Source organism: Muntiacus reevesi, chromosome 3, assembly GCF_963930625.1.
Source record: "Muntiacus reevesi chromosome 3, mMunRee1.1, whole genome shotgun sequence".
Taxonomy (NCBI): Eukaryota; Metazoa; Chordata; class Mammalia; order Artiodactyla; family Cervidae; genus Muntiacus; species Muntiacus reevesi.
In genome coordinates this window covers 93,216,962-93,229,145 of record NC_089251.1, presented here as the reverse complement: position 1 = coordinate 93,229,145, position 12,184 = coordinate 93,216,962, and the positions used below count along the sequence as shown (strand labels likewise).

Here is a 12,184-nt window from a genome sequence, read left to right as displayed (position 1 = left end):
AATCTCCCCAGTGCAGAGAACAGTGGTGACAGCCACTAATGACTTAAACGTGAGATTACATTGTGATGTTTAGCAGCACGGACAAGAAACTTTTTCTTTTTTTTTGAGGGTTAATGAAAGTAAAACATCACCCTGTTGATAATGGATAAGCCAGCCTAGGGATATGAGATCATTTAAATAATTAAGTAAAGGATTGTGTAGTGACACTCTTGTGTGGTTTGTGCGTGTCTTTCCCACTTGTGAGTAGGTAACGCTTAAATGGAAGGGATTGAGCATTTTGTTAGTTACTTTTGACATTGGCGGATCTGTCCTTAATTGCTATTTTAGAAAATGTGCAAAATGGCATTAGCACAGCTTCCCGTGACACTAGTGGTAAAGAACCCTCCTGCCAATGAGGAGAGAAAAAGAGACGTGAGTTCGATCTCTGGGTTGAGAAGATCCCCTGGAGAGGGGCATGGCAACCCACGCTGGTGTTCTTGCCTGGAGAATCCCATGGGCGAGGAACCTGGTAGGCTACAGTCCATGGGGTTGCAAAGAGTTGGACATGACTGAGGTGACTTAGCACACAGGCAGATACAATCATAGAACTAGGGAGAGCAGAAGAACCCATTTTATAGGAAAGAAAACTGAGCTACAGAAAGAAGGTCAAATTTTAGCTTACTTTTCTATACCCCATTAACTGCAGAGAAAGGACTAGAACTTGTAAGCTTTTAATGCTTTGTTTGGTAGTGAGTCAAATATTATTTTAATAAGCTGGAACAAAAACAGGAGCTTAAAAAATTTTTGTTGTCAGGCCTTTTTCTGAAAGTGTTTGGATTATGGCAGGAAACCCGGGATTCTATTGGTATGGATGGATTCTGATGTGTGTGGTCAGAAAACTATAGGGCAGATTCTCCAGAATAGACTCCCATAAAGTCCATCACAAAGAGAAATAAAACACGAATTGTGAATCATATGAGAATACAATGAAATAAAAAAATTCATGGAGATACCATGGAATAAAACAGTAGCAAGATGTTAAGGAGTGAAAAAAATGTATTGGGCACCACCTTTGAAGGCAATGGCTACTCACTGTAGTATTCTTGGGCTTCCCAGACACTTAAGAATCTGTCTGCAATGCAGGAGGCTCAGGTTTGATCCCTGGGTCAGGAAGACCTCCTGGAGAAGGCAACCCACTCCAGTATTCTTGCCTGGAGAATCCCACGGAGAGGAGCCTGGGGAGGTCACAGAGTGTTGGACATGATTGAGCAACTAACGCTTCTCCTGTCCCACCCCAATAATACCCTGAACATGCTGTTCCCTTTTCCCTATACTTCTAGCTCTCAATCAGAACTGAAGAGGTCACTGAAATTCTAAGGTAATTTACTTTTCCCAACCACTGTATTTCACTCTTCTGGAAAATCCATCTGTACATAAATAGCATTCACCCTTCTTTTCCTTGGTTAGGCTGTTTATCCAACATTTTCTAAAAAGTAGAAGAGGTGAAAACAAATCACAAATCTCCTGTTTTTGATGAAACAGGAGAGAAGAGAAAAGAAAAAGAAATCTCCAAGAACTGGATAAATTAAGAATTCTTACGCTTAAACAGACCTTCTCATTTTTTATCTTTTCCCTCTTCAAACAACCAAGTTTTAACCATTTCTGTTATCTACACTGTGATCTTTGAATTAAACCATTTGAACCTGAGATATGTGAGATCTGATTCCATAGGGTTTATTAAAGTAAATTGTTTTAGCAAATATGCTTGTTCCATTTGATTTTGAAGAATAATTGGTTAATGAGAGAACGATTACTTTGTTCAGACATGATTACTGAAGAAATGTTTCATCCATATGTTGCTGAGTAATGGGAAATTCTCCAGCGAAGGGGAACAATGATTAGAAGAAACAAGATAGCTCAAAACAATATTCCCCAATGTGTTACTAAAAATGTTTTTTAAAAAAGACCAATCCTAAGTAAGTATAGAGTTTCTTTGTAGAAGCCTGGAAGTTCAAAATGCCTAATAGGATGGAACTGTTTGTTGAAAAAGCACCGTGTAGCTTTCTTTGTCTTTTGAATCAAAGGACTGTGGTTTCCTCTGAGACATTATGGGATCAGACTAGTGGTTTGCTGTCCTACCATCCCTTGTGTCATTAATGCTATTCAGAATGTGGCATTAAGTCATATATTGATAGTTTTCAAAATGTTGACCAACATTTTTGGTTAAGACCTCTTCATAGGAATTGTGCACAGGACAATTTGAATGTTCTCCTTTGATGAGGGGATTAAAAGCGGGGGAGAAAAAAACAATGCTGGATGTTTATCAACTTTACTTTTGATTGTAAATGGTCTGAGGTGGAAAAGTGACCGCTTGACATATTCCATATTTCTCAAAAATTAGCTGAAGTCAAATAAGGGGACAGCAAACTTGTGTCTGTAAATCTGTTTTGGTCATCCTGGTTGCTAAATGCAAAGACACATGATCCCAATCTAAAATAGTAGAGTCTGTCCCACATCTTGAAGGTTAACTCACCCCCACTCTCTACCCAAATGAAACAAAAATAAGAACTCCAGTTTTAGTTTCACACAAGTATGGAAAAGCCAAAGTAACTGACTCCCTTAAATTCATACATTCCTGGATTTTTCTGAAAACAATCCACAATTTTTTCAGTTAAAGGCTTATTTTAACCCTTCAATTATACTGCATGAACAACAAACGAGCAGGCGTTGAGCATCTATGAATAGGGCTGAAGGTTATAATCACTTAGAATTGCAACTGAGATCGTCTCTCACACATTCAAAGAACACGGTGTTTTGGGGCACCCACTTGGCATAATTTGCTGGGAATCAGGGAGGTTTCACAGTACACACAGGGTTTTGGAGAATGAGCAGGAGTTCACCCCAGCCAGCAAAAGGGCATCCTGAGTATGGACCACAGCGGGAGCAAAAGCAGGGTCATTCAAGGACGGAGGGGTAATCAAGAGGCAGAGGGTTCAGCACAGCTGGACAGCAGCTCTGGGGAAATTTCGTATTTAGTGTAGCACTTGCACCACATAACACAGCAAAGGAGTTCTGGGGCACAGAACATGAGTGGAGCTGGAAACATAAACTAGGTGTCATTAGAGTCTAGTCATTAATCGCTACTGCAGAACTCAGTAGGAACACTTAGAAAGAAGGGCAGAAGATAGAAGACTGACACAAGGAGATGGCTGATATTTAAGCAACAACAGCAAGGAAAGAAAGCGAAATTAACAAATAAACAAATCAAGAGCAGGAAGAGGATAAAGAAAAAACGGAGTCCCATGTGTGAAAGGAAATGAGAATATAGAGAGAAAGGCGGACCAAAGAAAGGTCACAAAGAAACACTTAAAGGAAGCAATGGATCTGTAACTTGGAGGTTGTATCATCGATAAAGGAAGTTTTAGGAAAAGTTTTAAAACATGAGTGTCTTCCCACTCATGGGACTATGGTTGGGATATGGGTGTCCTTGCACCTGTCTATGCTCTGTAATCGGTTGGCCAATAAAATGCATCTGTATTAAAGTTCTGTCGTTCTAAACTGGATCATTTGTGGAGACGTGGATGGACCTAGGACCATCACACAGAGTAAAGTAAGTAAAAAAGAAAGACAAATATTGCCTATTAATGCATATGTGTGGAATCTTTTTTTTTCACCTTTTATTTTTATTTTTTATTTTTTTAATTTTTTTTTTGCCATTTGAATTTTTTTTTTTATTTTTCAGTGGGTTTTGTCATACATTGATATGAATCAGCCATAGAATTACACTTATTAAAAATAGCTATAGATCATCCTTTTACAAACAGAAATAAAGACACAGATGTAGAGAACAAATATATGGATACCAAAGGGGAAAGGGAAGTGGGATGAATGGAGAGACTGGATTTGACACATATACACACCACTGTCATGAAACCGGTGACTAATGAGCACCTACCGTAATGCACAGGGAGCTCTACTCAAGGCTCTGCAGTGACCTGAACGGGAAGGAAATCCAAACAGAGGAGAAATGTGTCTATGTACAGCTGATTAACTCTGCTGAACAGTGGAGACTAATGCAACATTGTAAAGCAGCTGTACTCCAATAAAAATTTTTAAAAATTTTAAAAAATTGTAATAAAGTTCAGTCATCCTTAAGAAATTGGTAGTTCGACCTCCTGTCTCTTGGATGCCTGTTCTTGGCACTCAGACATCAAGCTGTAAGTCACCCACGAAGCCCAAACCCTCACTTCCAGACCTTATGGAAGCTCTTTAAAAAAGATCCTCCAGGTACCACTCTAATTACCCCACTGATGTCACATGGAACAGAGCTGAGAGGTCCCTGTAAATTCCCATAAGGTACAAGCCCCTGAACAAAATAAATGACAGTTGTTTCAAGACAGTGGGTTCTAGGGCGCTTGGTTATGCAGTGAAAGTCACTAGCAGAGCTGGGGGCAACGTAACATACAGCGTTTTTTTAAGTAGGTCAGAAATGAAGGGAGGGAGCTAAATAATGCCATGGTTTGGAGCAAGGCAAGATGGAGGTGAACATTTGTAAGGATTTCAAAACCTTGAACAAGAATGGCAAGGAAGATCCAGAAGAGGGAGCCTATAGGAGAGGGTTACTATTATTCAGCCAATAAAAGGAAGGTGGTACATTTATCCAGGGAAAGGAGGACTAGGGAGAAATTGTTCTCAGAAAGAAAGATATAAGAATACATAGCTGACAATTTTTTTTTTTTTTAAAGAAACCATAGTAGGCAACCTACCATTGCAAGTGTGTTTTAGTTGAAATTCTGTGATTCATTTTAAGCAGTCATAAGGAGAGAGGAACTTCTCGTTGAGATCACAAGAGTGATGTTTTATTTCTTTCTCTCCACATCCCAACTCCTAGTGTCTCACTGGGGAGGAAGGAATAATGGAATACACAGAGGAGTATAGAGTAGAATAACCAAGGGTAGAATGATGTAGAATGTTTGCAGGCTAATACTGATGTGGAATACGTGTAACTCTATGGCTGATTCGTGACAATGTATGACAAAACCCACTGAAATATTGTGAAGTAATTGGCCTCCAACTAATAAAATAAAATTAGAAAATATATATATATAAGAATAATCTTAAGAAAATAAAGCCTATCTTTGGGGAAAACTAAGACAGGAAAGTTATTGAGAAATAAAATCATTTGTAGTATCTAAACCAATTCATGACTTTGACACTCAATGAAGATTCTTAGCAACAAAGCCAGAGATGCAAATGCCTTCAGGAGATCCAGACTCTACACACAGAGTGAGAAACTCTAGAAAGCGCTAAGTGAAGGCAACCATCAATTCTTAGCAAGTCAGAAGATTTAGGGACAGTTTAGCATTTGTAAAAGAGAGGGTGACAGAGTGACCTGCAGGTCAGATCCGGTTCACTGCAGGTTTTTATATTATGCATGAACTAAGTACATTTTTACAGTTTAAAATGTTGGAAAAAATAAAAAAGTGAATAATAGTTCATGACATCTGAAAATTGCATGAAATTCACATTTCAGTGTCAATAAATAAAGACTTAATGGTACACAAGCACACCCTCCCATTTATCTTCAGCTCATCTTTCACTGTGACAACAGGGATGAGTAGTTACAACAGAGACCGTAGAGGGAGCCTGCGAAGCCTAAAATATGCTTACATGCCTGGCCCTTTATGCAAAAATTTGGCAGTCCCTGAACCACAAGTTTCTTTATTTTTATTTTATTCTTACTTTAAAATAGATTGACTTTCTTCTGTTTCCATGGAGTCAAATTTGATTGATGGGGAGTTGTGTTAAAAACTGAGTTTCTTTCTTTCATTTTTAGAAAAAGAAATGGTAACTTTGGGTTGGTTATTGATTTCTTTGTTTCTGAAAACACTTGGAAAAGACCCAGACTCTTAGCTTGTGTCTACCACTGAGCTAGTCTCTCCCCCACAGTCGCACAGACTGCAAGCATATGCTGTCAGTGGAAACACTTTTTTTTTAAATCCATTTCATGAGTATAGATTGAGCATTGTCCTAGGCATTGGGAGTGTGGCAGGAAAAAGGACAGCCAAAGTCCCTATTCTCACAGAAGGTACTTTCTTGCAGTGGGAGACAAATCATAAAAATGTAAACAGATGAACCAGAGAAGTGGAGATCCTGACAAGCTATATGTAAGAAATTAACAGGAACAACTGGGATGGGATGGGATGGGGGAGCTTGTGAAGACAGGAAAGGACTCTTCGAGGAAATGATCTTCGAGCTGAAACTGAAAGGATGAAAGAAGTCAAGCACACACATGATCCAGGGAAGATGGTGACAAGCAAAAGGGTTAGAAAACACTGGTTCTGCAGGCCACTTGGCCCCTGCTGGCCGAGAGGGTGTGGTGGTGTCTGAGGAAGTGACTCATTGAGCAGGGGAGGGTGGGAAGAAGGAAAAAGAGGTGGGGAGAAAGGGGGTAAGTCAGGACTAGACCGTAGTTTAATGACTTTATTCTTTATTATTTTATTATAACCACAGTGGGAAGCAGCTCATAGGTTTTTAAATGGGTCTGGAGGAGGGATGCATGATTACATTTGCAAAGGAACTATCAATTCTGGTGGTCTACATCTGTCCTAAAGGAAATCAACCCTGAATATTCTTTGGAAGGACTGATACTGAAGTTCCAAAACGTTGGCCACCTGATGCAAAGAGCCATCTCATTGGAAAAGACTGGGAAAGACAGAGGGCAGGAAGAGAAGCAGCGACAGAGGATGAGATGGTTGGACGGCATCACCAACTCAGTGGATATGAGATTGAGCAAACTCTGGGAGATAGTGAAGGACAGGGAAGCCTGGCATGCTGCAGTCCATGGGGTCATGAAGAGTCAGAAACAACTGAGCAACTGAACAACATCAATCAATCAATTCTGGTACATTGATTGCACAGTTGGGAATGGAAGCAGAGACCCTGGGGACCACTGCAGAAGTGTAGACAAGAAGCAACAGGAGACAAGGGAAAACAAGAATTATGATTTGGAGGTCAAGTTGTATGTGTTGGACATAAGATATAAAGAGATAACAAAGGAGTTAAGTGAGGAGGAATCTATGCTTTGAAAATGAGTCCAAGTCTGTTCATTCGGAGTCAACATATCGAGGTCAAAGTCCAGTCTGGAGTGGGTAAGTTCAGTTCTGGACATGCTTAGAAGTACTAGGGCTAGAGATGAAAGTGTAACTTCTGAGACAGTCCAATGCAGAGGGAACTCGAATCGCCAGCATGAAAAGAGCCAGTGGCTGGACAAGAAAATAAAACTCATCCTTTAACACTTGAGATAAAAAAGTGAAAGCAAGTACCTCTTCAGAAGAGCCCCAGATAAGAAAAGCAACTCTCAAATATTTGGGGTTTGCTTTGTTTTACAAAAGAAAGACACAGTCGGTAGCATAGGTGCAGTTTTTTGAGTTGATGATCAGTGGTGGACACAGGCTAGTGTTCAGTTACATTAAGTGCAAATTGAGAAACATTTTACATATTAATATGTTTACTATACTTATGGACTTCCCTCAGTAGTAAAGAACCTGCCTGCCAGTGCAGGAGATGTGGGTTCGATCCCTGGGTTGGGAAGATTCCCTGGAGGAGGAAATGGCAACCCACTCCAGTATTCTTGCCTGGGAGATCCCAGGGACAGAGGAGTCTGGCGGGCTACAGTCCCTGGGGTCACAAAGAGTCGGACATGAATGAAGCAGCTGAGCACACAATACACATATAGTTACGACTGATTCGCATCATTGTGTGGCAGAAACCAACACAACATTGTAAAGTGGTTATCCTACAATGAAAAAGAAAGCACTTTTACTGACAACCAAGTCCAGTTTCCAAGTAAGAGGTTTTGAGGACTGCAAGGCAGCCTGGCATGTGGAAACCGCGTCACTGTCAAGGTCCTGAGGTCGTGTCCTGACCAGCAGAGAGTAACGCCTCTCCCTGGATGGCTTTTAGGTAAGCTTTGCAACTTCTCTGAAGCTTGGGAGGAGTCGAGATTTGAAAATAAAGCCATTTTCTATATAACCTTGATTTGGGAGTTCTTTAAATCCTGCTATATATATTATTCTATAAATTTGAAAATGTTAAAGTAAAACCGTGGGTTTTACTTTCATAAAAAGGGCATAAATTTTAAATGTTTCTGAAACCCTAATCTTATACAAATTCATCTTTGGACAGGTAAGAAAAGGGAGCAGAGTGGTTAGGTAACTTGCCTAATATGAATAGAGCTAGAGGCATAACCACTACCCAAATACAAGTTCTTTCCTTAATAAAGGCTCATATTTAATAGTATGAATAGGAAAAGAAACTTCCACCTAGAGGGAGCTTCTGGGGACACAGACAGTGAAGGACCACCACCATATGAAGGATCTGACTCAGGTTAAGAGTCAAGACTAAGAAAAAATATATCAAGTATATTTCACAATGCATGCACCTTCAATGGAGAAGAAAATGAGTAATAAGAATAAAATATTTAAATTATTATTTTATATATTTTTTCTAAGTTTCTTAATATATCTCTCTAGATCCCCAAATTTCACTCTTTCCCCATGATTTCATGTTCTTTACACTTTGTGGGTGTATGCTAAGTGGCTTCAGTCATGTCCAACTCTTTGCAACCCCACGGACTGTATGTAGCCCACCAGGCTCCTCTGTCCAAGGGATTCTCCAGGCAAGAATACTGGAGTGGTTTGCCGTGCCCTCCTCCAGGGGATCTTCCAGACCCAGGGATTGAACCTGCATCTCTTATGTCTCCTGCAGTGGCAAGGAGGTTCTTTACCACTAGCATCACCTGGGAAGGCGATGCTCTACACTTTACCTGTATAATTAAAGGTTTGACAAACGTACAAAGTCTTCAGGTTTTTCAATATGATTTGTTTTAAAGTTCTAGATGAAAAACTCATGTCAATCTTTATTTTATCTACATCTTGTTTCCACCCATTTTCATCACAGTATGACAAGCAAAACTCTTTTATTACAACAGTTTTTCTTTTGGTATAGCAACATCCTTAATGTTTTGTTTGCAGTAAAAAGGCTTAAAATGCTATTTTTCTTCTCTTCACTTAGAAGCAATCAGTCTCCCTCTCACTGAGCTCTTACTCAGACAACTAATATCCAGAATTATACCATATCAGCTGTGTGGGAAAAAAAAAAACACATGCATTGTTTCTTTTCTGGTAAGCAAAGTAGTGTTTGCCAGTTAAATCCCCAGGTAGCTAGCTTTCAAACAGTCAGATATAAAATTAGCAAATGAAACATCTGTTCCTCACTATTATTTTATAATCACATTAATTGGCAGATGTCTTTAGGTAACAGAAGAAAGCATATCAGCCATTACATGTGTTTCTATAGGGTCGTGCTTTTGGCCACTGGGTATCACGCACCTAAAAGGCCATCGCAGCAGGAGACAGAGTTAGCCTGGACTCAGAAAGCAGCCAGCTTTCTCCCCACGCAAACCTCCTGACAAGGGAGCTGGCTGCCCACCTACAACAGGAACGAGGATGCCCTGTTATACCCCAGTGTGGACAACCTTACCCTCACCGCTGCCAGGTTTGGTTTTTCAATTATCATGTAGTTTGCACAAAAGCACTGTGCCAATTCAATTACTGCCTGATTAATGGAGTGTTGCGGGTTTATTTCAGGGGTCTAGCTATCTATTCATTAGCATATTGGGGCCTCTACTCCGCTGTTTTGTCCTGATATGCTTTGAAAACTCCCCAGTGCAATTAAAATACTCTAATATGCTTTAAATAGTTATTTGAGAAAACACATCCAGACTTTTTTGTATTCCTTGGGGATTTTGTTAAGCACATCCAGATTTATTAGAAGGCATCTACAATTCCTTTATAAACACATTCTTCTTTCCTTGACTAGGTCTTGGAGTTTTCCCTCACCAGATGAACAGCCCTCTGCTGGGCAGGAGAGTTCCTGTTTCCCGCATCTGGAGGAGGGGACAGCATCACAAAAGCCTGAGTCTGAGAGTTTCATCCAATGATTTGCTTTCATAGGATCTTCTCCAGTTTGCTTTGAGTCATAAACTTGACCAGCGACCGAATCGAACGTGGAGTCTCTGCAGGCGTCTCTATGGAGTTCTGTTCATATTCAGTAAAAAGGAGCGATGATTAGATTAAGTTGTGAAGAATATTGAATTTCCTTGGTCTTTTCTCTTTCTGGAGAATAATATTAAGAGTGAATGACCCTTAGTTGTCAAAGATCCTCTTCTTAGTAGCCACTGTGTTTGCCATTTTATGTGCGGCCACCTTTATATACAGATGGGCTAAAAAATATATAGTCTCTGATGCTGGTCTTTGCAAATGCTATCTGTAAATTCAAGATGGTGGGGAGGCAGAATAGACTCATTTGCTAGCAGAGGAAGACGTTCAAAAGAAGTATAGGAGGCCACCATCAGCCCCCACCCACATACCCATCAGGAGTTCTGACTGATGAGAATTAATGGCCGTGGATAAAGATGGACTTGAATTACACCCACAAGAACCAAGCTAGTTTTTTTGATGTCACAGTTTTTCAGAACACTTCTCATATATTCCCATGTGAGCATCACAACTGTCCCATGAGAGCTAATGCTACACTCATGGATGGTGATCCAGTTGTTGTGGAAGTACAAGAGATGTTTTGTTTCAGATGTTGTGGATTCAGACATAACTATGTCTAACTTTCTTCCCAATGACCCAGACTCAGTTTGTAACCCAAGACGCTATCAGAATGTTGTTATAGAGCATGTTCAGTGCTCGGATATTATGAAAGAAGCACATGTATCTGAGAGGGTCACCATTCCTGAGCAAGTGCTGGACTCAGGTGGAACCAAAGAAAAAGCGTCTTTAGCAGAATGCACAGTCCCAGATGCTGTTTCAGCTTCTGATGTTACTTCAGCCTTAGTGTCTATGCCAGAACATGTCTTGATGAGTGAATCTGTACAGGTGTCTGACATTGGACACATTGAATAAGTGTGTAGTAGTGAGTAGCACTAATGTGCCCCTACACTCTAGTGTCGGAGGGGTAGAAATAATTGCTGATCTTCTGACTGCTGATAGTGCCTGAAGAAGTATTGGTAGCAGATTGTGCCTCTGATGCAGTCATTGATGGCAATGGTGAACCGGAAAGATGATGGTGAAAGCATCTGTGAGCGTTACCTTGATTTCCTCTAAGTCTTGGGTTACAGTGATTGTCAAAGTGTTTTCAAAGACTGTCTTTCCCAAATTATATCAGGGGTGCAATTTTCTTGACTTCTGTGAAATTAAATTACATAGACCTTCCTTTTTTGTTTCAGTTTGGAGCCTGTAAGATGACTCAAAATTTTAAAAAGTGAAATGGTACAGAGTCATTTCTCTGAGGACACAATAGAAAGATGAGATTTCTTCAGTCTAGAGAGAGAAGGATGGAAAGCAATAGAACTGAAATTTTTGAAACTATGAAGGATGTGATCAGGCTGTTAGCAGACTTTGTTAGAATTAGGAACTCTCTTAAACTTAAAAGGAGTTCAACTTGGAGAAACATAAATAACCAAACTATTTATAGTCTTATACATGGATATTCGGTACTACTGATGTAACACTTAAGTATTGACTACTTTACTTATATGGTATGTAAAATGCTCTTTATATAACAAGTAGCATACACAAGAGATCTGGCATAGTATTTCTGGGACTTCCCTGATGGGTCAGCAGTAACAAGTCTGCTTGCAGTACAGGAATCCCAGGTTCCATCCCTGGGTTGGGAAGAATCCCTGGAGGAGGGAATGACAACTCACTCCAGTATTATTGCCTGGGAAGTCCCGTGGACAGAGGATCCTGGTGGGCTACATACAGTCTGTGGGGTCACAAAGAGTGGGACACCAGTGAGAGACTAATGCTTTCAATTTCATAGTATTTAAACAAATGATTCCGAAACATCGTTTCAAGTATGAAGGACTCATTCTAGGTTATTGAAGAAAAGTAAGGTGTTCTGGAACACACCTCTAATGTCTGGGAGGACAGCTGTGTCTTCTTACAATTGATGTCTTGGTACCACTTCCAGATATAAAATACTGTTGGATAGACCACAGTTCTGACCCAATATAGAAGTTCTTATGTCTTTAGGAACTAAACATCAAGCAAATAAAGACTCACAGACTCCTTGCTTATATAAACTCACATGACTGTTTGCTTTGCTTGAATACCTGTTATAACACAGGAATTTA

The 12,184-nt window shown here is 40.0% G+C and overlaps 1 pseudogene; it reads left to right on the top strand.

Annotated features, from left to right (window-relative positions):
* The first annotated feature begins 10,558 nt into the window (after nt 1-10,558).
* Nucleotides 10,559-11,113, top strand: LOC136164044 (zinc finger X-chromosomal protein-like; annotated as a pseudogene).
* The last annotated feature ends 1,071 nt before the right edge of the window (nt 11,114-12,184 follow it).